At 41.6% G+C, this 27,394-nt stretch overlaps 1 protein-coding gene across 6 annotated transcripts in view; it reads left to right on the top strand.

The window, feature by feature from the left end:
- Positions 1–8,701: 8,701 nt before the first annotated feature.
- Positions 8,702–27,394, top strand: part of LRRC4C (leucine rich repeat containing 4C) — an 813,407-nt gene continuing 794,714 nt past the window's right edge. For 3 of the 6 annotated variants that reach the window (XM_056527913.1, XM_056527909.1, XM_056527911.1), the window contains exon 1: positions 8,704–9,523. The gene's annotated coding sequence lies outside the window, so the exon portion shown is untranslated. Of the gene's footprint in view, positions 9,524–27,394 lie in introns of all 6 variants that reach the window. The other 3 variants (XM_056527916.1, XM_056527917.1, XM_056527914.1) reach the window with 2 other exon arrangements.

Genomic DNA, 27,394 nt, shown 5'->3' with positions numbered 1-27,394 from the left:
AAGTTGAGTTGCTGTTTTCTGTCTAACTGCTTTCTGATGATGACTCACGTCCCAGGAGCTGTGCAGCTCCTATGGGGATATTTTCCCATCATGCACAGCTCCCGGGACGTGACATCATCATTGAGCAGTTAGACAGAAAACTTCAGAAGCTAATAACTATTGGAAGGATTAAGATTTTTTAATAGAAGTAATTTACAAATCTGTTTAACTTTCCAGAGCCAGTTGATATATATAAAAAAAAGTTTTTGCCTGGAATACCCCTTTAAAGGAGTAGTCCAGTGGTGATTCAGTGGTGAGCAACTTATCCCCTATCCTAAGGATAGGGGATAAGTTGCAGATCGCGGGGGGTCCGACCGTTGGGGCCCCCCGAGATCTCCTGTATGGAGCCCCGACAGCCGGCGGGAAGGGGGCGTGTCGACCTCCGCACGAGGCGGCGGCCGACACGCCCCCTCAATACAACTCTATGGCAGAGCCGAAGCGCTGCCTTCGGCAATCTCCGGCTCTGCCATAGAGATGTATTGAGGGGGCGTGTCGGCCGCCGCTTCGTGCGGGGGTCGACACCCGCTATCTCGGCGGAGAGCCGGGGCCCCGTACAGAGAGATCGCAGGGGGCCCCAGCGGTCGGACCCCCCGCGATCTCAAACTTATCCCCTATCCTTAGGATAGGGGATACGTTTTTCACCACTGGACTACCCCTTTAAATACCTCACCTTTAGCTATTTATGTGTACTGCTGCTATCTACATGGGATCAGTATATGTATATATATATATATATATATATATATATATATATATATATATATATATATTATTAATTGTACTACGCCCCTCCCAGCTCTATCTGTATGCTGCTGCTGCTGCTATCTCCATTGGATCAGGATATATAGTAGGTATACACTTCCCCTTTAGCTCTGTATACTGCTGCTTCTTTCTCTACGAGATCAGGCTATATAGTTGTTATACCCCTCCAGCTCTATCTCTATACTGCTGCTATGTATATGTGTTCAGGATTTATAGTAGTTAGACACCTCCCCTCCCAGCTCTTTCTGTATACTGCTGCTGCTAACTCTATAGGATCAGAATATATATATTAGTTATACATCTCCCTCCAGCTCTATCTGTATACTGCTGCTATCTCTATGGGATCAAGATAAATAGTTGTTACACACTTCCTCTCCAACTCCCAGTGTGTTGTCCGGGCATACTGGGAGTTGTAGTTTTGCAACATCTGGAGGCACACTGGCTGGGAATTACTGTTTTAAGGTAAAGATGAGATTTAAGTCCGACCTTTTCTAAATCCTAAAATAATACCCTTTCAAGCAATGGCATCTAGATGTCTTTTACCCATTTAGTGCAGAAGTCTGATTAATAAGAAGCACTACTCATCCAATCAAATCACGTCACTCGTCAGCCATAGGGAGTCTGGTTGTCGTTCATTCATGTGTGATCCAATTGCTTTTAGGCATTAAATACTGATTCCAAAACAGTAAAGTTAGTAGATTGTATCACCATGACAGTGAAAACATGACATTCTTGTCTTAGTTACATGGATTAAATATTCATTATTGATTCCTAGATAAATCTCTGTAGTGACCAGATAAGTTATAACCTGAAGGCTGGAGATGACCTTAGAGAACTCACTGCATAATAAACCAGTGTTAAAATCACCTCCTTATCTCTCCCTGGTGGGCACTATAGACAGACACAATTTTATTATTTAAATTTATTCCTAAAGCAAATACATGTACACAGTATCTATACACTGAATATATGAAAGTTGAGTATGCACATTACCTCTCCATTTATTGTCTACGGGTAGCATCAAATGGAACAGATCTGCAGTGTATTTTACGCTGCAGATCTTCTGATGACGAACCCTACGTTGTGCCTCCAGCTGTGCCTGCTCGTAGCAGTAATCCGCCGCAACGAGTGGACACACAGTGTTCTGCAAGTCGCAGCGTGCATGCGCAGTGTAGTCACAGACATCGCGGCTGCTCTCGGCCTAGCTCAAGGGGCAGGGGTAGAGGCCACGATGTCTGCTGATACACTGCGCATGCGCGCTGCAACTTGCGGATCGCTGTGTGTCTGCTCCTAGACGTGGATTGTTGCTATGAGCAGGCAGGAACAGCTGGAGGCACACTGTAGGGTCAGTCATGGGTGGATCCACAGCATAAAATACGCTGCAGATCCATCCATGTGACCCTGCCATATGGGAAAAAAGACGAGCCACTGTTCCATTCCGACAGGAGATTAGGGTCCTTATAACAGCCATCTGGGTGTATAGTCTGGAGCTCCTCCTATAACAGCAGTCTGGCTGTGTAGTTTGGATCACCCCCTATAACAGAAGTCTGGCTGTGTAGTCTGGAGCTCCCCCTATAACAGAAATCTGGTTGTGTAGTCTGGAGCTCCCCCTATAACAGAAGTCTAGCAGTATAGTCTGGAGCTCCCCCTATAACAGCAGTCTAGCAGTATAGTCTGGAGCTCCCCCTATAACAGCAGTCTTTGCTGTGTTTTATGGACTGCCCTCTATAACATCAGTGTGGTTGTGCAGTCTGGAGCTCTCCCTATAGCAACAGTCTGACTTGTTGTTTGGAACCCCCTAAAAAAAACCTGTGTGGTTATGTAGTCAGGAGCCCCTACCCCTCATAATACAGCAGTTTGGCTGTGTAGCCTGATCCTCCTTTTATATAAGCATTCTGGATGTTTAATCTGAAGCTCCCACTATAACAGCAGTCTGGCTGTAAATATACCTAGATCGTTCCATTTCTTGCCTCTTGGTGTCATGATCATCATGTAGGGCAGGGAAGAAGTGTGCCCTAACTTTCCCAAAAGCCACTTTCCCTACCTACTTGCACAGACACCCTAGTGGAGAATATCAACTTGGAGCTGGCCTGGTCTATACACTGCAATAATGTGCTGGGGCATCAGAGCCAAAATAATAAATGGATACTGTACAAGGTCGGAGTACATGTCAAGAACACGAGGGGTTAACATAATAATCAATACGATTAACCAAACCCCAAGGCCGTGGCCTGGGGTGCAAAACACCTCAAATTTTTCCCCTAAAACATAACTTTTAATGGTGTATATCTAAAAGGTAACAATTCCAGAAAGTGATAGTTAAAAAATGCAATGTCACATGGGAGGATAATAGTTATTGGAGCAGCATGGCTTCCAGTATACAGGGCTCTGCAGAAGCCCAAACTTCCCAGTTGTGACACTAGTTAAAACACAAAATTGCCGCCTCTACATGTTTCGCCGTCACACGGCGTTCTCAAGAGGCAATATGTGGCAACATCACTCCAAAATGGCGGCAGGGGGTATTTATAGACCATTCCCCCATCATCATCAGTCAGCGACATCTCTATCTAGCCTATCACAAGTATTCTAGTATTGCTCCAATCACGATCCAATAGATATGATACACTTCCCGAATGCTTCCATGTGGGAGCCAATGGGAAAACCTAGAGAGCTCCTTACCTCATCTTCCCTCATCACGTGGGCAAGACGACACAGGAATTTCGCAAGCGGATATCGCAACACCTTAGCTCGATTAGGACGAGAAAAGACACACCAGTATCCAGACATATGAGAGCTTTACATGGAGGTCGAATCAGCGACTTAAGATTTGTGGGTCTATGTCAATTGAAGTTAGGACCACGGAAAGGAGATATTGACAAGTCCCTCCTACGCGAGGAGGCTAAATGGATATGGAGGCTACATAGTCAGGCGCCAAGTGGTCTTAATGAAGGGTTTTCTTTTTCAGCATTTCTGTAGCATTATTAAATATATCTTTTGTTTTTTATTTTATTTTGTTTCAGGATTTATTTATGTTACATCCAGATTGTGTAAATTCACAGTCCTAATGGCAATCTATTTAAATAATGGTTATCTATAGTCTACTAGTTGTAATATTTTTATCATCATCTCAGACTGAGAGCTATATATTCATATGGAGGGTTGGGAATTTGTCGATATGTGGCCAGACACAAATAAAGCACTTATCACAATTTAAAAATTGGTGTGTAATTGTGGCTAAACTCATTCTACACTTATGTCTTCACATTTATCTATTTTTGCAATTTCAATTTTTTCACCACTCATCACATATATATATATATACATTTTTTATTACTATACTCACCTTTGCACAGTTGGATTGTTTATTCACTTTATATTCATAAATTATTATTGTCTTATTTTTATCTTTACACTTTGGGCATTTATATCACATTTCATTTCATTTTATTTTATTTTATTTTATTTCATTTTATTTTTATTTCACTTGTTGACATATTCCCAACCTACTCTGGAATTTAATATACTAGTGCTCTACTTCTTATATTCCGCAAGATATGACCCATTATGGTTGTTATGTATTATGGTTAGTATAATATTATTTAATATCACTATTAAGGTTTTATCTCTATACATACTCCTATTAGAGATTCCTTTACCTCGCTTCCCCTTTCCATATAAGTGCAGTTGCACTATAGATATTAGGCTGTCATCTAAGTGCAGGAGCATGCGCACTAGCCCTCCTGTAGGCGATACAGTGTCTGAGTGCGGGCGCATGCGCCGACTCATTCGCGGCCGACAGAGGACAAGGCAATATTGGTAAACAGACTGCGCGTGCGCGGCGCACTGTTATGATGCGGAAGAACCCGCTTACGTAGTTCCATCACATGACATATCGGAATGATGAGGGAAGATGAGGTAAGGAGCTCTCTAGGTTTTCCCATTGGCTCCCACATGGAAGCATTCGGGAAGTGTATCATATCTATTGGATCGTGATTGGAGCAATACTAGAATACTTGTGATAGGCTAGATAGAGATGTCGCTGACTGATGATGATGGGGGAATGGTCTATAAATACCCCCTGCCGCCATTTTGGAGTGATGTTGCCACATATTGCCTCTTGAGAACGCCGTGTGACGGCGAAACATGTAGAGGCGGCAATTTTGTGTTTTAACTAGTGTCACAACTGGGAAGTTTGGGCTTCTGCAGAGCCCTGTATACTGGAAGCCATGCTGCTCCAATAACTATTATCCTCCCATGTGACATTGCATTTTTTAACTATCACTTTCTGGAATTGTTACCTTTTAGATATACACCATTAAAAGTTATGTTTTAGGGGGAAAAATTTGAGGTGTTTTGCACCCCAGGCCACGGCCTTGGGGTTTGGTTAATCGTATTGTTTTGGCCTCATAGCCCCCCCCTTTTGGGTCATTTTGTAGTTTTTGGATTAACATAATAATCAACACACAGGAATATCAAGACATAATATAGCATATTGACTTTTAGTTTAGGAACCATAGACAAGATAAACGGTAGATATGATAATATGTACAAGACTGGAAAACAGAATGATAACACAACTAGACAGGACCAGGATATGCAGGGGATGAATGGGTTAACTGATGGTCAGACACCATAGAGGTCAGGATTACTAGAACACAATTAACACTAGAAAGATACAAGAAAACTTATAACATGGCGGAATACGGGTCTAGATGCTAAACAGGAATAGTGATGAGCGGTATTGGCCATATTAGAATTCGCAATATTTCGCAAATATATGGATGAACATTTGTCCTATATTCGCAAATTTTGTGTATTCGTTATATTTGTTGTGTATTTGTGTATTCCTTGCATATTAGGGTAATTGCGAATGCGCGTATTTGTTGCATATTCGCGTAATCGCACATGAAACTGCAAAAAAAAAACGATGCTGGGAGGAATCTTATATAGTGAAGGGGTGGGAAACTTTACTATTGGTTGCTAGGGATGTTGATAACCTCTAACAAGTGTATTTGCATCATTTTCATTGGCCCACAAGCTAAAAGAAGGAATATGTGAATATGCGAATATGCGAAATATTCGCACTCCACAGTCTCACACAGTAACTAGTATTGGAGCATTTTTGGAGAGGAATGATAATCACTGTGATGTGTTCTGTGAAAAAAAAAAGAACATTCGTAAATTTTAATATATAGCAAATATTCGCAAATTTACAATATCTGCGATAAAAATTAGAAATGCGAATATTCGCGCCCAATAATAAACAGGAATACTAAATTCTGAACACTGGACTGAAAACCGGATTAGTCTAAACAGACTCCAAGAACTACTACAAACATAACAAGGATAAAATCTAGATACACGAATACAGGATAAGAAGCCATGGCTGAACTCAGGATACATGTGCAGATCCAGACTAAAGTGCTCTAAAAAAGAAAAACATTAAAGGGGTATTCCGGGCAAAAACATCTTATCCCTATCTGATCACAGGGGGCCTGCCGCTGGGAGCCCACCATGATCTCCCTGCAGCAGCCCGCATTCTATGCGTAGCTACGTCTGAAGTTTCGGAAACCGCCGGACTTCCGAGATGGGGACGTGACGTCACACCCCCACCATTCATTTCTACGGGAGGGGGCATAACGGGTTGCGGGTTGCTGCAGGGAGATCGTGGGGTGTCCCAGCGGCGGGCCCCCCGTGATCAGACATCTTATCCCCTATCCTTTTGATAGGGGATAAGATGTTTTTGCCCGGAATACCCCTTTAACATTGTCCTGACTAAAGCACACAACATGCAAAAACTGGTCAGGTATGAAAAGCAGGTGTGAATACACAACCAAGACAGAGAAACATGGGATACAGACATTACACCTGGGAAAACAAAACTTAAAGGGGCCTCGCGATCTCGGCTGTGTCACCCCCGTGACTGATGATGTGGGACGGTGGCCCGTAATCTCATGGTCACGGCTGCTTGTGACATCACGGCCATGCCCCCTCAAGGCAAGTCTATGGGGGGGGGGGATGACGGCCATCACGCCCCCTCCCATAGACTTGCATTGAGGGGCCGCTGCCCCCGACACTCTAAACAAACGCCAGGTGCAGCAGGGAGATCGCGGGAGTCCCCAGCGGCAGGACCACCGTGATAAGACATCTTATCCCCTATCCTTTAGATAGGGGATAAGATGTCTAGGTGCGGAGTACCCCTTTAAAAATGTGTTTAACAAATCTATTTATTTTAAGGTTTCTCTTTTTCTTTTAAAAGTTCATTTTAACTAATATTTGTTACCCACAAACCAAAACATGGGCTTTAATTTGCTTCATAGTTAAGTCAATCGTCTTATTTTGCATTTCACAAATCTTCGAGATGCCCCTCTCATTACTGGCATGAGCAAAAGAAAAGATTGGGCCTTGGTCGTGTGCCACTGTTCTGGAACACACATGGATGTGTGGTAACCTTGGGGGATAAAGCCTTGTGGGGTGTAGGGTAGTTAGGGTGTCTCTGTTAAGGATAGTAAAGGGCGCTGTTAACCCTTGTCATGCGTGACGCCAGGGTGAGGGTTAAATTCTGTAATCTTGATAGGCCTATTGCCACCCTTCCCAAGAGTAATAGGTGAATGTAGAATAAAGGATTGTCCACAACCACTGTTAACGCAAAACTTGCAGGAACTTTTACTGAAGAATTTCTGTACATGCAGCAATAGTAACAGTCCAGATAACAGAGTCTCTATGCATATAGCTGAGCAGCGATTGACACTTGTTTGGGATCAGATAAGCTCAATTTAGCTTCTCAGAGATTTTGTAGCATAGATCCGCTGGATTTAAGGGTGCGTTTAGGTCCAGTGATCTTGCGATGAGTAGCGGGGAATTGCTTAGTATATCCGCTATGTTAGAGGCCGAGGCCGCAAGGCTTTGGCCTAGTAAATCGTCTTGTAAGCTGCGGAGGTCCTACCTCTTCCAGAATCAGCAACCCAAGAGAGAAGAGAGATGGCGCGTGTCCCTTATATAGGCAGGGGCCGGCCGTTTTGGATTGGTCCATAACAACTATCACTCACCGTTACATTACATTGTGGGTGAACATGTCATGAGACCCACCAAAGGTCCTATAGCAAAACCATAGAGTTCTAAACCTAATCACGTGACCCGCAGGTCCTGCTACACTGAACAGGTAGGCAATTAAATATATACATATTTATACTTTTATTTATAGGAACTTCTATACAGATATAGACTAACTGAGGGGTGACAAGGGGATAACTATAGGAGAGGGACCCCGACGTCCTAGGGACTCTGACTATGGGGACCTCTACAAAGGTAACGTATGAAATACGGTAACGGAACACCACACATGCTTCAAAGGTCACAACAGCACCAAATGTCAACAAACATAGCGAATATGCAAATTTTAAGAACAAAGGATGAATAATCATCAATATATTAGCGAAATATCGTAAATTCGAAAATGGCCCCTGCTGCTCATCACTAATATGGATATGTATGAACAATATATATATAGGGTGGAGACTTGTAATGTAATTGTTGCTGTCGTAACCCTTTCCTTTCACCACCATTCATGTAGTGATCTACGTTGTGCTGCCTATAAATCACAAGGCTGAAGAACCTGGCTGCTGTCCATGGTGCTGAAATTGGATTTCCCCATTCTATGCAGCACGGCCACTATTCCTATGATGAGGTCCCCCATCCAGCATGCTCATGGTATACCCTGCACCTCCCTCAAGTTAGAGTAAGAAATCTTAAAGGGTTAAATGCAAAGACACTTGACGTAAATCCCTGCCGGATGTCGTTGCTATTCCTAGTACAACTTCTCAAGGTCTCCAGCTCCACTTGGCCACGTTACAGAGGGACTCTGTGGGTAAAGAAGTGGCCCCTCCAATGACTTCAGCCCATAGAGCCTCCCTATTTTTCAGATTCCTAAATGATTTAGCGCCTCCTCTCCGTCCCTGCTGAAGCCAATGCCACAGCTGCTGTTGGATTGAAATGCTGCTGAATCCACAGTCAACCAAGAAGCTTCAGATTTTGGGAGCAGGAGACGGGATCTGCAAACGTCTTAAAGACTTCAGACACTGAATCCCCCCCCCCCCTCCTCCTCTCCCCTCCTACCCCACCTTTCTCCATCCTTTCAGCTTTACATAGAGATGCTGAGAGCTGGGGAAATGCAGTAGAATAGGACACAGGCAGAGCCAGCAGTCACCAGGGCTGATGGAGAGGTTTGATGGTGCAGCAAAGGCAGAAGCCCTGTTCGCCCTGGGCTCTGTAGGGATGACTCCACCTTGGTGACCCCTCCAATTATTGACTTGGTTCATCTCCGAATCTATGTGGGATATTATTACAGGTGCTTGGAAGACTCCAGGATTTTTTGTATGATTTTAAATGCATTGCTGGAGGTGGCCATAACCCTCTGCAGGAACAAGACTCTTCTTTGCAACTCCAGCCTGGGCATTGATGCGTTCACCACCATCATCCAGGCGACATGCTGCTGTGACTAGCCTGCTGGAGTAATTTTTTATTTGCCTTTTTTTTCTTTCCCCATTAACCTTAAGGAGTGGATGAAATAAAAGGGAATCCTTGCAACCCTTGAAATCAATCTTCCCACTAGATGATTTTTTTATGGTCGTTCCATGTGACTTACAAAACTGATAGAATCATACAGAGTGATGGACGAGAAGGCATTCCCATAGACAAGGAGGATCGAAATCTTGTCAAATGGGTAAGTCCTGTAATTGTCTCAGACATAAGTACATTTTGCAGCTTTCTTATGGGGAAACATGTTTTCTGCTGTTACCATACGGAATACTGGACTTGGCTTCTGCACTTTGAGGGGGGGGGGGGGGGTAACTTGGTTGGTTTTGGGTACACTCAAGAGTTAAGCGTCTCCTATTTGACATCTTTGTGTATTTTCTTATGTATGTATGACTCACCATGTTTTATACCTCTCCGAACTAAAGCCCATTCCCCCCCTCTATGGGAATATGGAGGATTTATATAGTCTCTATGGTGTTGATTAAATTTAATGTATGCATTTCTTCATCCGGTTATGGTGCATCATCACTCATCCTTATTTATCCTTCCCGAATGTCTAGAGAGAGGAGCTCAACTTTTTTTTTCTCTTATCATCTTTACTAAAAAAAAAAAAAAAAATCAATATTTCCTATACGAGACCATTGGAGTTGCGATATCTCAATATTGACACTTTTTCGAGGAAACGCTACGATCTGTTAGAAAGTGTGCCCACTGGCGATTTGCTTGGGTCTTGTCCCAGAATTTTGCACCCAAGAAGTGGTAGTCATGCACTTTACAGGTAGTGAAACTTGCCTTGAGGTTAATGTCTTCTTCATCTCATATAGGTATCACTACCGGATGAGAGTGCGGATAGTCAGTGGTGCCTTATTGCATTGGTAAGGCTTTGGGTTGGCAATGAAGGAGCCCATTGTGAGCCCATAAATTAATTAATACTGTGCTCCTTAGATGAGAAGCCTGCAGCAGCCTCTCAGTCTCTGCTTTGTCAATGCCTTAGCCCCTTCCTGCTCAGTACTTTGTGCACTAAGATGAAGGACATTATTCTACTCTACTCTTCCAGCTCTCCATCTAGTCTTCTATGTCTTTTTTGGCTGGGAGGCAAAACAGAATAGAAAACACACACAAGTCCTACATTAATGCACCATCCTGATTGACTCGTCTTATAAATACCATACAACATGGTCCATGGCCACATCAGGAGATTGGATGCGGTGATACCCGTGCTTATTTAGTTAAATAGCATTTCATTGTGTCAGCAGCAGCAGCGGCAGAACAGCTCTGGAATGGCCTCTCTGGGCTGCAATGCTAATACGTAGAGTGTGTAACAAGACAATATCCCTACTAAACAACCCACCGCACAGCACCGTGTCCTATCACCAGCCGGCTCTGTGCATTGCAAGCCTGCTGATTATTCACCTAGGAAACTGCGACGGCTGCCTTCCCATCAGCACATATTTCATTTAAGGAGCAGATAGAGGCTCGGTAAATAATGGTTTGCTCCATTGCAGTTGTGGCTTAACGTTGTGTCCCTCTATGGATGGAAGCTGTGAAAAGACATTGGTTCACAGGGCGTTTAAGAGCGTGCAGCATGGTGCCCCTACTCCTGTCCCTGAGCCATTTCATGTCTGCTTCAAGATGCTATGAAGATATGCATGGCTTGCCAATAACCAGACTCCAATGGGCATCTTGTCATCCACCGCCACAATGAGGGCACCGTAAGGGTATGCCACCCAAAATATATCATTCTAGTAGCTATTCGAAGAAGAACAGGTGGTCAATGCATCCAATATATATATCTATCTATCTATCTATCTCATATATATCTATCTATCTATTTCATATCTATTTATCTATCTATCTTTCTCTTATCTATCTATTTATCTATCTCCTATCTATCTATCTAGCTATCATCTATCCCAATCTATCTATCTATCTCTCTCATATCTAGCATAATCTATCTATCTCCTATCTATCTATCTATCTATCTCATATCTATCTATCTCATATCTATCTATCTATCTATCTATCTCGTATCTATCTATCTATCTATCTATCTATCTATCTATCTATCTATCTATCTCATATCTATCTAACTCATATCTATCTATCTATTATAATCTATCTCATATCTATCTATCTATCTCATATCTATCTATCTCATATCTATCTATCTACCTCATATCTATCTATTATAATTTATCTATCTATCTATCTCATATCTATCTATCTATCTCATATCTATCTATTATAATTTATCTATCTATCTATCTCATATCTATCTATCTATTATGATCTATCTATCTCCTATCTGTATTATACATAGCTATACATACATTGCAGATGTAGTCTCGCTGTCTTCACACATACACTCCAGTGAACGCACAGTGTCTGCTCCTCTTTAGAATGAGTTGGATACATCTATTTTCTGGCACAAATGAGCGCAGTCACATTATCTGTGTCTCTTCCTGTCACTGTACAGCATTGCTTCATGACTGCAGACAGAGAGGGAAGAGTCATACACAGCCCAGGGTATCATCCAGCAGAGCATTGGTGTTCCAGATGTGCCGGCGTAATGGTCCACACCACAAACATCATTGGTGGAGGGTGTAAAATGTGACAATTTTAGGACATGAGTATTTACCAAATATTAAAAATGTTACTTCTTTTTCCCCCCTTTGTTTTCTATGCAGTTCTGTTTTTGTAAAACACATTCCTTGACACCATATTGGAATAATAATGGATATATCTATCCATTTATCTCATATCAATCTCTCTATCTCATATCTATCTATCTATCTCATATCTATCTATCTATCTATCTCATATCTATCTATCTATCTCATATCTATCTCATATCTATCTATCTCATATCTATCTCATATCTATCTAACTATCTCATATCTATCTATCTATCTAGAATAGGGAATATAACATGAACAATTTATTCCATCAAAAAAGTGAATATCACATAGCAACATTTCAACCAGCTCTCCTGGTCTTTCTCAAGCTCAACTGATATTTAAATATGTATCTCATATCTATCTATCCCATATCTATCTATCTATCTATCTGTCAGGAACCAACCAGGGGGGACAGGGAAGGTGAGCCCTAAACGGACCCTGGTACATCTCTCCCTGCCTACTTGCCCATCCACCCTAAACGGTGCATCAACAACTGGGCGCCGGTCCCTCCCTGAACTAAAGTGCAGGGGTCTAAAAACACATACTAATTAACAGTCGGTCACAAACCAGAAACATAACAGGAACATAGAACTCTGTTAATAAGTTCAGAAGGAACAGATATAATAGGATATAATTATAGAACACTGTTATAACTGAACACCAGACAGGAATCGCAATCCCTCAGAAAACCTCCAGTAGTCACGGAGTCCCCATGGACAGGTAACAGGGATGCCTAGTTATAGAAACACATCAAACAGATATTAGAGAATATGATTGTAGAACACTGTTCACACTGAACACAAAACAGGAATAATCCCTCAAAAAACCTCTAGTAGACAGGATTGTCTCCATGGAGCAGAAACAGGGATGTCTAGTTACAAAACCTCCAGTACACACAAAGTCCCCATGGAGCGGTAACACAGTGTGAACAGATACATAGCAGAAAGGACATACAATTTCTAAAACAGACTGTACAAACACTTAAATCTACTAAGAGCATGATATCTAACAATGGGTAAAAGCCCAGGATGTATATAGATAAAGATAAATGCAAGGTGCATGCTAAAACAGAGATAGTAGATTAAAAGCTCAAACAAAGAGTGTTTCACCCAAAGCTCCATGTGTAACAAACAGGATCTCAAGTCAAGATGTCAGTCACCAGCCTAGAGGTTAGACTGGGCTGACTTTAAATAGACACACCCTTGGAGCTATTGGCTAGCAAGCCAAAGGCTATTAACTATTCCCTGACCAGGGAACATAAAACTGTTCATACACAACAAAACCAATAGCTGTGTGTGAACACAGGCCAATACAGACATGACACTATCTATCTATTTGTCTATCTATCCATACAAACAAGAGGATAACAGCAGCACACTGCTAGCACTAAGCTATATGTGAAATATGACATGTTTTACTTTGCAATACTGTGTGCAGTAGATATATCACTCCCTCTAAGTAGGTGCCCAAGTAGGAATCCCAATCCTCTTAATACTTTTCAGAATAAACTTGGCACTCAGAGGTTTGATGCAAAGAGTTTTATTATCATAGTCCTTCAATCAATTGACGTTTCGGTCCTACCAGGACCTTACTCAGCATTATGCTACAAACATAGCAGTGTTACTTTGCCATACTGCTATGGTGAAAAATAGAGGTTCTTAGCTTACCATTTGGCCAAATAGTGTGTACCATCCCACCATGACCAAATTAGGTCACCTTATCCTGGTGGGATGGTACACACTATTTTGCCAAATGGTAAGCTAAGAACCTCTATTTTTCACCATAGCAGTATTGCAAAGTAAAACATGTCATATTTCACATATAGTTTAGCGCTAGCAGTGTTCTGCTGTTATCCTCTTGTTTGTATTTGTAGTTCAGCCACAGCAGCGTGCCCCTGTATGCTTATTTCTTGCAATAGTTGTGTATTAGGATGTGCTGACCAATTATTGCTAACTATCTATTTATCTATCTAGCTATTTATCTCATATCTATCTATCTATCTATCTATCTATCTATCTATTTATCTCATATCTATATATCTATCTCCCTATCTATCTATCTCATATCTATCTATCTCATATCTATCTATCTCATATCTATCTATCTATCTCATATCTATCTTTCTATATCATATCTATCTATCTATCTTATATCTATCTAATATTTATCTATCTATCTATCTCATATCTATCTATCTATCTATCTATCTATCTATTTATCTCATATCTATTTATCACATATCTATCTAGCTTTGTTGTTGTGTTTGGTTTTTAATATAAGAGGCTCAAATATGATGTTGCCTATAGACCCTTCAGTCCTTATCCTGCTTTTATAAGGCCACTGGACAGAGCTGGCCCATTCTAAATTGGCCATTTGATGGACGATGAGACACATGGAGGGGTCCATATTGATGCAATGCTACAAGAAAGAAAATATTGCTAGGTTCTTGATGTGGAGGGTTATGGTGTCTGACGGTCTGTAAGGGCGGTCCACATTTTATCATCGGGATATAGCATCTATATATATGTAAACCGCAACATTTCAAGATGTTGTATGTTTATAGTGATATGTTTACATCAGTGTTCTCAAACTGAGTCCCTCCCGATGTTGCAAAACTTTAACTCCCAGCATGCCTGGACAGCCAACAGCTGGAGGGCCATAGTTTAAGACCACTACACAAAGGGATAAGATGAGAGGGAAGCCTTAATTTACCTTTCAAGGTCAGTGTGGATCCTCTGGAGGAGGCAGAAAGGCCTTTGGCTGTCTGGGAATGTGGGGAGTTGTAGTTTTGCAACATCTGTAGTGCCACAGTTGGAGACCATGGGTTTATGTCAATGTTACAAAAGATTGAGATGCATGATAATGGGAACCATTTGCATTAACCATAAGCCCACAGTCGTGATATAGATACACAAGGTAAACTAGGGCAGAGACCAGCAGATAGGACCAGCGACTGAAGCCAGAAAGCGAAGGGATAAGTTCATCCAGAGAAGCCCCGTCTGATGAATAAACTATAATGAAGCTGAATTATGAAACCAATGCACATGGTGACTGTCAGGGTAGGTCTGCTATGTGTAACATATAAAAGATAACAATAGTTAATGAGCCTGAAATGGACAGAAATGAACCAAATACCGACTGGATAGAAGACATCTGTTTTTTTTTTTTTGTGTTCTCTATCAATTCCATCAAAATCGGCTAAATCCAGCCCAATGTAGGTAAAGTCATTGTCAAAGACAGTCAACATAATATGTTACTCCAAAGTTATAAAATACCTGCAAAACTGTGAAATTTAAAGGGGTTCTCCACTTGAAAACATCCTTTCCCCTATCTAAAGGATAGGGGATAAGATTTCTAATTGTAGAGGTCCCGCCGTAGGGACCTCCGCAAACTCCGCTGCAGCGGATGGACGGAGAAAACTCTGCTCTGTGCTGGATGACTGGTGACTACAGCTGCCACTCCCTCCATTCATGTCTATGGGAGGATGCGTGATGGCTACGTGATGTCACACCACACCCCCTCCATTCATGTCAATGGGAGTGACGTGACGGCCAACAAGCCCCCTCCCATAGACATGAATGGAGGGGGCGTGGCGTGATGTCAAGAACACGGAAGCTCCAAGCTTCCGTGTTCCGGATGCCGTCACTGCCAGCCCAGAGAACCAGCAGTGGGACCCCCATGATCAGACATCTTATCCCCTATCCTTTGGATAGGGGATGAGAAGTTTTCCGGCACGGTACCCCTTTAAGCTTCTCGGTCTTTAACCTGGACGGTGAGAGCCAAGATAAGGCAACCAAGGAGCTTGTATCCTTCTCCGAGAACATATGTGAAGACCCTTATTTAAGGAGAACACATAGTCTAGGCCAGGTATAGGCAACCATCTGCACTGCAGGTATTCTGGACCATATCTCCCATCATTTTTTGGTAGCATTATGCCTGTAGGAGTATCATGGGAGATGTCATCTAGAACATCTTCAGTGAGGAAGGTTGACTATGCCTGGTCTAGGCAGTAGTCAAGTTCTGTCCAAACTCTACCAAAACGTTGGATTGGCCACATCAGAAAATGACATGTTACCAATGTTGCATTGGCCTCTGCTACTTGATCTAACACCCTGTGACTTCTTTCTGTGGGGGCCACATCAAGGACTTGTGTATCTGCCCCCCAGTCACAGGATCTGACCGACCTCATACAACGCATCACTGAGACAATAGAGTCCATACCCAAGGATATTCTGGAGGCATCAGGGCCGGACTAGCACCTAGACATCTGCCGTGTCACCAATAGAACATTTGTGGTGTGTGGATAAAACCTAGAGATATAGTGGGTCTTCTTATGGTAATAAATTTGTGTTGTTCTCTTTTATGAAGACCGAGGTTATAGGTTTGCACCTTCCTTTTTGAATCATCCTGTATTTTGACCACATCAAGGAGAACCTTATGTGTAACTTACCTGTTGTGGTTCATAGAGACGTGCCGGGTCCAATTTGTTGAGTCCATATTTGTTTCACATTTGCATTCTGGTTCAGATTTGAAAGTGCCTTAATTGTCCATGCAAAGTACGTACAGGAGCAAGGACACCTGTCAAAGACAAGAGTGCCTGCTCCTGTACAGTACATCTAGCAGTTGTAGCAATTGTTACAGTTATAGATGGAAGCTCCAATGCTTTCCACTCAGCACACAGGAGCAGTGAGGAATCAAATCTGAAACAACTTTAACAAATCCAAATTTTTTTTCGAATTTGAATACTAAATAACACAATATTAGTGATAACCGCATTGCTTCTGAACAAATCAGATTCATTATGAATTGTACAAAACTTAAAACCAGATTTGTTCAATCTGAATTTTTTGTAATTTGCTTTGGGCAATTCTACTACAGGAACAGGGACTCCTGTCAACTATAGGTGTCCCTGCTCCTGTAACTGCTAACTAGCCAGGCATATTCCTAGCCACACAGGGGTGTACTAATTGCCCATTCTTCATTCCTGTTTGTGGCCAGGCCTGGGCAGGTCAAGTGAGCACAAGCAGAGGAGGAGGGTTAGGTGTCTCTAGCATCCATCAACCCACCCCAAAGTAGTTGGTGGAATAAGAAAACAAAATAATAATGCCCCCTGATAAAGTGACGCCCTAGGCCTGGGCCTTGTTGGCCTAGTTAAGAGGAACCGGACATTGAATTTTACTATATAGAACACTTCAAAACCTTATATATGGTAAAATCATCTTCCTCACCATGACTGGGAGAGGTTTCTGCTGGCAGTGATGGTAAAGATATGAAGCTTGAAAGGTGTCCATGCCAGCCCGTAATCAGTCCTCTTGGCGGGAGCCATCCTTTTCTTGTCCCGTCTGCTTAAGATATAATCAGGCCCACTCAGCGTGATTGACAGCCCTCGTCACCACTGTGCTCTCTAATCAGACGGAGCCGAGCAATGATGCAGGCTGTGCCCAGGCTATCAATCACTCCAATTGGTTGTGATTTTATCCAAAGCAGATGGTACTGGAAGAGGATGGCTCCTACCCAGAGGACTACTTTTAAGCTGGCCGGGACACCTTTCAAAGTTCATATCTTTACCATCGCTTCCGGCAGGAATATTTCCCTGGGGATGGTAAAGAAAAAGATTTTACCCTCTATAAAGCATTGCTGCACATTATATAGCGGGTAAAATATGATGTCAGGTTCCCTTTAAAGATACAGGGCTTCCTTTATAGGGGTATTCCGGCCTTATACATCTTATCCCCTATCTAAAAGATAGGGAATAAGATGTCTGATCGCAGGGCTCCTACCGCTGGGATCCCCGTGATCTCGGTGCAGCCCCCGGCATTCTGTGCAGGGCGCTGCCTCTGAGACATGACATTATGGCCACGCCCCCTTGTGACATCACTCCACACACCCCCATTCATGTCTATGGGAGGGGGCGTGATGTCCGTCACGCCCCCTCCCATAGACATGAATAAGGGCGCTGGGATCCCCGCGATCTCGGTGCAGCCCCCGTCACTCTGTGCAGGGCGCTGCCTTTGAGACGTGACGTCACGGCCACACCCCCTTTTGACATCATGCCACGCCCCCCATTCATGTCTATGGGAGGGGGCGTGACGGCCGTCACGCCCCCTCCCATAGAAATGAATGGGGGGGCTGGGATCCCTGCGATCTCGGTGCAGCCCCCGGCATTCTGTGCAGGGCGCTGCCTCCGAGACGTGACATCACGCCCCCTCCCATAGACATGAATTGCGGGGCTGTATTCAAAAATACAAAAACAGAGCTTCCTATTGGGAAGTATGTTTTAACTTGGTGAAAGCAATAAGGTGGATATAAGTAATGATCTCACCTTGCAAGGTTGTGTTAGCACACAACAACCTTGTGAACGTCTGGTATATGTGATCCCTTCGGATCCTGTTTGCTGTGCAGCCGTCCGGGTTGCTCGAGATGTGTGGCAGCACACTCGATGAAGCAAGTTTGCAGAGTCAGGAAAAAAGGATGGAATGAAGATTCGGTGAGTCTCAGTATATTTCAAAAATGTTCTTTATTGCCGTATCAGACGCGTTTCGAGGTCTTGCACCTCTTTATCAATGATTATGGCATACATACATACATATTTTTTTTTTGTATGTATGCCATAATCATTGATAAAGAGGTGCAAGACCTCGAAACGCATCTGATACGGCAATAAAGAACATTTTTGAAATATACTGAGACTCACCGAATCTTCATTCCATTCACGGTTGGCGCCGAACATCCCGGAAACCTTTTTTCCTGACTCCATAGACATGAATGGAGGGGGCGTGCACCAAGATTGCGGGGGTCCCAGCGACAGGACCCCTGTGATCAGACATCTTGTCCCCTATCCTTTGGCTAGGGGATAAGATGTATAAGGCCGGAATACCCCTTTAATGCCAAAAATGGCTTGCTATCCGCACTTTCAGCCCATCCAGCAATGGGAAGCTGAACGACGCACAAGAAGAAAAGGGCAGATATAGAAAAGCTCTTTATTTTTTATGATGATTTTGAAGTCGGTAGCAAAGTATGTCGAGTTACAGATGCTGCAGCTATTTGGACAAGATTCAGCTTCAGGTCAGAAAAGCAGCCACTGGCACCGATGACTACATCATCCTGCGAATAGTCAACAGGAATATTAAACATTTCATTAGACGGAGGGAAGACGAGGAGGAACGCTAGGCCCCCTGGTGACTTGTGGTTGGGTTTGATAAACCTGTCAGTGCAGTCACATTGCTGCAACACATTATCCATAGTTGTGTTTTTCTATCTCTATTATGTAAATATTAATATAGATGCAACAAAGAAACAAACAATGGAAGGAGCCACTGTACACCCTGTTCCAAATTATTATGCAAATTATATTTTTCTCATTTACCTAAATAATTGATGTAAATAACGGCAGCATCATTCTCATGTTATTAACTATTAACCCCTTAATGACGCAGGTCGTAAATGTACGTCCTGGTGAGGTGGCGCTTAACGCACCAGGAAATACATTTACGTCATATACATAATCACAAGCATCGGAGCGATTTTATTACGGAAAGCATAGTTCTTCTTTCTGTACCAGGGAAGAAAGTGGTAAGTCAGAAACTCCACATACTTTGCAGAGGTCATCTTTACACCTTCAGGGACCCTAAAGGGGCCGACTAGCTCTCTTCCCAACAAAGGAGTTAACTTGTGCTGCTCAGCAGCACTAATAAACACCTTCCTTGCTGTGCCATCGTGTATAGTGCTCAGCCTAGCATGATGTTACACTAAACCAGTAGATTTGCTAATTTACTGGGATAAAACAGTTAAGTTGCACTGCACAGCACCACAACTTAACCCTTCTACTGTAAACCCAACACTCTCCGAAAGTTCAGTCAGTCCGGCGAACCGTACTTTTAGAAAATCTATGCTGTTTACATTGGGTCCATTTTTCAGAGGTGCCTGTTGTGCACATAGAGTCATCTTTTCAGGACTCCCAGCACCATCAGTGCCATATTTTCTCCATTTGTGGACATTTTGTCTATCCATTAATGTACACCCAGGTCTTTAGCAGAGTTTATGTAGAGTTTTCGATCCTCATGAATGTCTAAAGCACATTTTCTAAGGTCTTCTGAAAGTTGAATGTACCAAGGCACAGTTCAAACTAATTCGTCTTTTGCAGGCTGTGTGTGCCTTTAGTTAATAGGCAAAGTTTCTGTGAAACCCTCACTATGGATCATACCTCCTTGACTAAAACACTCTTAACCAAAAATCTCTTGGAGAAGTCAGTAACATGGAGGATTGTTTATTGTTTCTTCCTAACCTTCCTAACCTGTGGATGTTTATTCAAAGTGCTCGATAAAAGGCATTGACAATATAATGGTTTGTATGTTATTAGGATAGTTATGTTGTGTTCATCTGTAATTGTGTGGAGGTCTACTGACAATTACTTCACAATGTATTTATAATCAATGAAACAAGATATGCCAAATGGTTTCTTTTTGCTTTCTCCCTGCATTGTGGATGTTTTCTCAATTTACTTAAAAAAGGGCATTTATAGTAGAGCTGTTTTTTGTGATATTAGATTAGTAATGTTGTGTTTGTCTGTAATTATGTGGACTGTGCTGACAATTAAATCACACTGTATTCATTATCAATGAAACAAGCCAAGAGATTCCAATTGGTTTCCTTGTCTTTTTCTCCTTACTAAAAAAAATAAAAAAAAATAAAAAAGCATGAACACTATAGCTGTTTTTTAGGTTATTTATTAGGTTATTTGTGTTGTGTTCATCTGTATTTATGTGATCTGCTAACAATTACACCACACTGTGTTAATAATCAATGAAACAATCCAAGAGATTCCAACAGTTTTTTTTTTCTCTCTCTGCACTGTGGATGTTTACCTAATTTACGCAAAACAAGACACAACAGTAGATCATTTTTTTCGTGTTATTAGGTTAGTTATGTTGTGTTTGTCTGTAATTGTGTGGTCTACTTACAATTAGGTCCCACTGTATTCATAATATAAAAAAAAACAATCCAAGGGATTTCAAAGGGTTTCTTTGTTGTTGTTTTTTCTTCCTGCACCATGGATGTTTACTTAATTTACTTAAAAATACATGAATGGCAGAGCTGTTCTGTGTGTTATTACTTTAGTAAAATTGTGTTTGTCTTTATTGTGATTTAGATCACAGTTGATCATTGAAGAAATTCCAAAGAGTTAACTTCCTTTTTTGGGAATCACCCCTTAGGAAAATTACATTAATGGCAAGAAATTGTCTGCCAAGTCATCCCCAAATGGCATTGTCTTCTGTCGTACTACTGCAACCCATTCATCACTGAATGTATTTGCAACATCTACACCAGCCCTAGCCAAACCTTTAAAGGGGTTCTCCGGTGAAAAAATATCAACTGACTCAAGAAAATTAAACAGATTTGTAAATAATTTTTATTTAAAAAAAAATCTTATCAGCACTTATCAGCTGCTGTATGCTCCAGAGGAAGTTAGGTTGTTCTTTTCTGTCTGACCACAGTGCTCTCTCCTGACACCTCTGTTTGTGTCAGGAACTGTCCAGAGTATGAGCAAATTCCCATAGCAACAATTCCTGACATGGACAGAGGTGTCAGCAGAGAGCACTGTGGTCAGACAGAACAGAACAATGTAACTTCCCCTGGAGCATACAGCGGCTGATAAGTACTGGAAGGATTAAGATTTTTTATTCCACCGGAGTACCCATTTAAGCTATATAGCAATTCTATTTGTTAAGCTCAAAATACCAGCTTTGAAGTGTTTATTTGTCATGTCTAACTTTAAAGAGATGACTAGCTTAAAAAACAAACAAAGAAACGAAACCCCAAAATTTTGTTATACTCTGTCGAGAGTTGTGTATGTGGCCACCTAGTGGTTGTGATGTGACAAACAATCGAATAAACCAAAAAAAATATATATAATTTAGTTATACTCTTATACTCAAGTCAAATGTTGTTTATGTGGCCACCTAGTGGTTGTGATGTGAAAAAAATCTAACAACAAAAAAAATTGTGATACTCTGTCAAGGGTTGTTTATGTGGCCACTTAGCGGATGTGATGTAACTTGCAGCTTGTAGGTAGATTTTTGCAAAAATGTATTCAGTGTTAAATTTGAATATCATAAGAAATTGGAATTCTTAAATGGGCACTGTCAGAATCAAAAACTATTTCTATGTTGTACATTTTAGCAAAAAAAAAAAAAAAAAAAAAAAGAATAACTTTTGTAATATATTTATAAAAAAGAAATAAAAAAAAAACATTTTTATCTCCTTTTTATAGAAATCCTAGCTTCTAAAAAAATAAAAATATAATAAAAGACCACTAGAATTCCCCATAACATCCAGAACATAATCTTGTCTGGTTGCAGCATCATCTTTGTCCCAGCTGAAACACAGGCTTGGACAAAGTCCAGGAAGTGAGGGCGGGGCTAGCGCTCCGCCGTGCTTACTCCTGTCCTATCAGATTGCAGCGTGAAAACAGAGAGGAGGGAGATACAGAGCAGCCTGCAGTGATTGGAATGAAGAGACCTAGTACAGGACAGCAGACTCAGGGAGGAAGTGAATGCAGGGTGAGAGAGGGCTGGCTCAGTGCTTGTCTTGAACATGCCCCTTCCTGAGCAGTGGATGTCAGAATGAGTGAGCAGCAGAGCAAAAAGGATTTGTGAGCCAAATACAGAAGCTAGACACCCAAAAAAAAAAAAAAAAAGATGCAAATTAAATGTTATACCATCTATATAGAACAGTGTTTCCCATCCTAGCGTGCCTCTGACAGTTGCAAAACTACAACTCCCAGCATGTCCGGACAGCCGAAGGCTGTCCGGGCATGCTGGGAGTTGTAGTTTTGCAACAGCTGGAGGCACACTGATTGGTAAATACTGCTGTAGTAGGTTGTTGCCGGTGGCAGGGATATCACAAAATCCCCCCCCGGCGGCGGTCTCAAGGTTTCCAACATCAACATACTGGAAAGAATTTATCTCGGGGGTCCACTTTATTAATAGGAAGCAATTTGATCTGTTCCATTTTTCCCCACACGCAATACAATGATAAGGCCGCTCCGCTAAACGGTTAATGACGGGGACGGGTCTTTGACACGACAGTTTTTCTTATTTGCTATGAAAATGAATTTGGTGGATTCCCGGTTCAATGCCCATGGGGGATGCACAGGATCATTTCCAGAGTATAATACGGCAGCATGGCCGCTCCTCCACTACGTTGGCGACACGGCCGGTGGCTATCACTTATTTCCCGCACGGAGTATGTAACTAGTTATGTTAAGCATAGACCTCTCATTGATTCCAATGCCATGGATAGCGGGATGGACAAATTACATTATAGCAACACTTGACATATAATATATCACGCGCACTTCTTCCCGGCTTCTTCAGCTTCTTCTATATTAATGGCAGGAAATACATTTCAATCAAAGATGTGAAACGCGTCAGGGAGGGCTATAAAAAGAGGAATTAATTATTCATGGCCGCTGATGATGTCACTTGTTTTATGTTGTGCTTCATCTGTTTGGTTTTGGGTAGTGCCGACATGTATTATTTATTTATTTATTATTTTAATTTATTTATAAATTCTTAATGTATTGCTTTTATATTGCTTTCTGTTGCGCTTATCATTTTTTGTACTTTTTGTTTTTTCTCTTTTTATCTCCTTAAAGGAGTACTCCAGAACAAACTGTTCCCGAATGCTGGAGCCGGTGCATTGCAGTGGATTGCAATTTGCCATAGAATGTAATGTTAGACTCAGCACTCGGCTTGAGCGCTCCGCCTCCATTACATTCTATAGGCTGACACTTGCACACCAGCCCTCAACCATTGGTTACTGCGGGGGCTGGCTTGGGGGGGGGGGGGGGGGGGTGTTAGAATGTAATGTGTGACGCAGCACTCTTCTCGGCTTCAGCGCTCTGCTTTCCATTCTGTTCCTCGTTCCCTGATAGTTATCGGGGGACGAGGAGCAGAACGGGCATGAAGCTGCGCTGGCGGGCAAAGGGGTCCCGCTAGTCACAGCGCTGACCGATGGCGCTCGCCAGGGGCACACGATCGATACCGCTGGCGGGTGACATTAAACAGTAAATACAGTGAAGAGCATATGGCTTAGCTTGTGTGACCCGATTCCACTCTCGGAATCGGGCCACAGGAGCCAATAGAGCTGCATGAAGCTTCAAGTTATCATAGGGAGAGGAGATCCTCTCTCCCTGTAATAACCCAAGTGAGACTGCAGTGAGGAGCGATGCGGTGACTATTAAATATGTCACGTGACACTCGCATCTCCCCCCAGCCCCCGCAGTAACCAATGGTTGGGGGCTGGTGTGCGAGTGTCAGCCTATAGAATGTAATGGAGGCGGAGCGCTGAAGCCGAGAAAAGTGCTGAGTCTAACATTTCATTCTATGGCAAATTGCAATCCACTGCAATGCACCGTCGCCGGGAGCTCGTGACATCATAGCCCTGCCTCCTCATGACATCCCACCCCGCCCTCCTCAATGCAAGTCTATGGGAGGGGCCATGGCAGCATTCAGCTCTGTGGTCAGACTGCAAAGAACTACGCAACTTCCTGTGGATCATACAGCAGCTAATAAGTACTGGAAAGATTAAGATTTTTAAATAAAAGTAATTTACAAATCTGTATAACTTTCTGGCACCGGTGGATTTATTATTATTATTTTTTATTTTTTATTTTACCTCCAGAATACACCTTTAAGGCAGAAATGGGCTGTGTCCTTAAAGGGGTATTCCAGTGGAAAACAATTTTTTTTTAAATCAACTGGTGCCAGAAAGTTAAACAGATTTGTAAATTGCTTCTATTTAAAAATCTTAATCCTTTCAGTACTTATCAGCTGCTGTATGCTTCACAGGAAGTTGTATTTCTTTCTGGAATTATTTTCAGTCTGACCACAGTGCTCTGTGCTGACACCTCTAGGAGCAAATGCCCATAGAAAACCTCTCCTGCTCTGGACAGTTCCTGACATGGACATTAATGAAGGGGGCGTGGCCACGATGTCATGAACACAGACTCTGGCTCCGAGTGTTCTGAACAAAGTGTTCAGAGCGCTGGACCACAGGAGTACCCCTGTAAAGATCTGGAGTACTTTAGATTTTCCATGCTGTCTCCATGCTTGTGTGTTCTCTGGTGTTCCTCCATGAGATTGGGGTTCTGGTCTCTTCTCGAGGTCTCTAGACACCTGGATATGACATCCATGTAGATTTATGATAAATTCCATAGTATACCATTTATACTGATATCCCGGGCAGACCCCCTAATGATCTCATTTTTCATCCGCTGTCCGGTCCATAAACACAATGGACAGGTTGGAAGCTCTGCCTTGGCTGCTTCAGCTTTATACCGTCAAATACCATTACCAAAGAGATCTTTCTGGAATAACGTAATGATCACTGAACTATTGTAGAGGTCGTCAGGTGATCATTAGACATCATCAGCTTTCCAGAGCACTAAGTCAATGTATATCTGGTCATTAGCCAGTCATTTGCGGATTATTGCGTTAGTGTCAAATGATCACAGGTCAGATGACCACAGGGGGCGCCGCCATCACGTGACTCAGGTAGCAAGATCATGGTGCTTAATTATCCGGCTATGATAAGTCACCGCTCTGTCTTATTTCAGCCGCTATTGAAACATACAAATGTAAAATGTATTATTACTGTTGGCTTAAACCAATGGGTAGAAGATATTCCAGATCGGGGTAAGATTGTGATGGATTTGGCGCATCTCTTTTGATATATTTGAAACTTTTGTCTATCTATCTCATATCTATCTATCTATCTATCTCATATCTATCTATCTATCTCATATCTATCTATCTATCTATCTATCTATCTCATATCTATCTATCTATCTATCTATCTATCTCATATCTATCTATCTATCTCATATCTATCTATCTATCTCATATCTATCTATCTATCTCATATCTATCTATCTATCTCATATCTATCTATCTATCTATCTATCTATCTATCTATCTATCTCATATCTATCTATCTATCTATCTATCTATCTCATATCTATCTATCTATCTCATATCTATCTATCTATCTATCTCATATCTATCTATCTCATATCTATCTATCTATCTCATATCTATCTATCTATCTATCTATCTATCTCAAATCTATCTATCTATCTATCTCATATCTATCTATCTCATATCTATCTATCTATCTATCTATCTATCTATCTCATATCTATCTATCTATCTATCTATCTCATATCTATCTATCTATCTATCTCATATCTATCTCATATCTATCTATCTATCTATCATATTGCATGTGAAAAAAACAAAAAAATAAATAGTTTGTCATTACGAATATATTGCACTATATTCTAAATATTCGCAAAATCACGAATTGCCGATATTCGCGATAAAAATTCGCATTACGAATATTTGTGCTCAACACTAACCATTTGAGCCATCACTTTTCATGTGTAATTTAGGACTTGATAAGACTCCTTATTAACACCCAGTATCTTTTTAGAATGTAAGGCGTCTCTTAACCCCTTAAGGACCCAGCCAATTTTCACTGTAGGACCCGGCCATTTTTTGCACATACTTGATACTTGCATCGTTTCTAGGTGAAAAATTCCAAAATTTGATGAAAAAATTGAAAATTTTGCTTTTTTTTTTTACTTTGAAGCTCTCTGCTTATAAGGAAAATGAATATTCCAAATAAATTATATATTGATTCACATATACAATATGTCCACTTTATGTTTGCATCATAAAGTTGACATGTTTTTACTTTTGGAAGAGATCAGTGGGCTTCAAAGTTCAGCAGCAATTTTCCAATTTTTCACAAAATTTTCAAAATCAAAATTTTTCAGGGACCAGTTCTGTTTTGAAGTGGATTTGAAGGGCCTTCATATTAGAAATGCCCCACAAATGACCCCATTATAAAAACTGCACCCCTCAAAGTATTCAAAATGACATTCAAAAGGTTTGTTAACCCCTTAGGTGTTTCACAGGAATAGCAGCAAATTGAAGGAGAAAATTCAAAATCTTCATTTTTTACACTGGCATGTTCTTGTAGACCCAGTTTTTGAATTTTTACAAGGGGTAAAAGGAGAGAAATCTTCCTAAAATGTGTAACCCAATTTCTCTTGAGTAAGGAAATACCTCATATGTGTATGTCAAGTGTTCGGCGGGCGCAGTAGAGGGCTCAGAAGGGAAGGAGCGACAATGGGATTTTGGAGAGTGAGTTTTTCTGAAATGGTTTTTGTGGGTTTTGTGGTTTTTGTACAATACGTTTTACATTTTTATTGGGGGGGACAGTGTAAGGGGGTGTATATGTAGTGTTTTACCCTTTATTATGTGTTAGTGTAGTGTAGTGTTTTTAGGGTACATTCACACGGGCGCAGGTTTACA

The sequence above is a fragment of the Hyla sarda genome, chromosome 6, assembly GCF_029499605.1.
Source record: "Hyla sarda isolate aHylSar1 chromosome 6, aHylSar1.hap1, whole genome shotgun sequence".
Taxonomy (NCBI): Eukaryota; Metazoa; Chordata; class Amphibia; order Anura; family Hylidae; genus Hyla; species Hyla sarda.
This window is presented reverse-complemented; position numbering and strand designations above follow the sequence as displayed.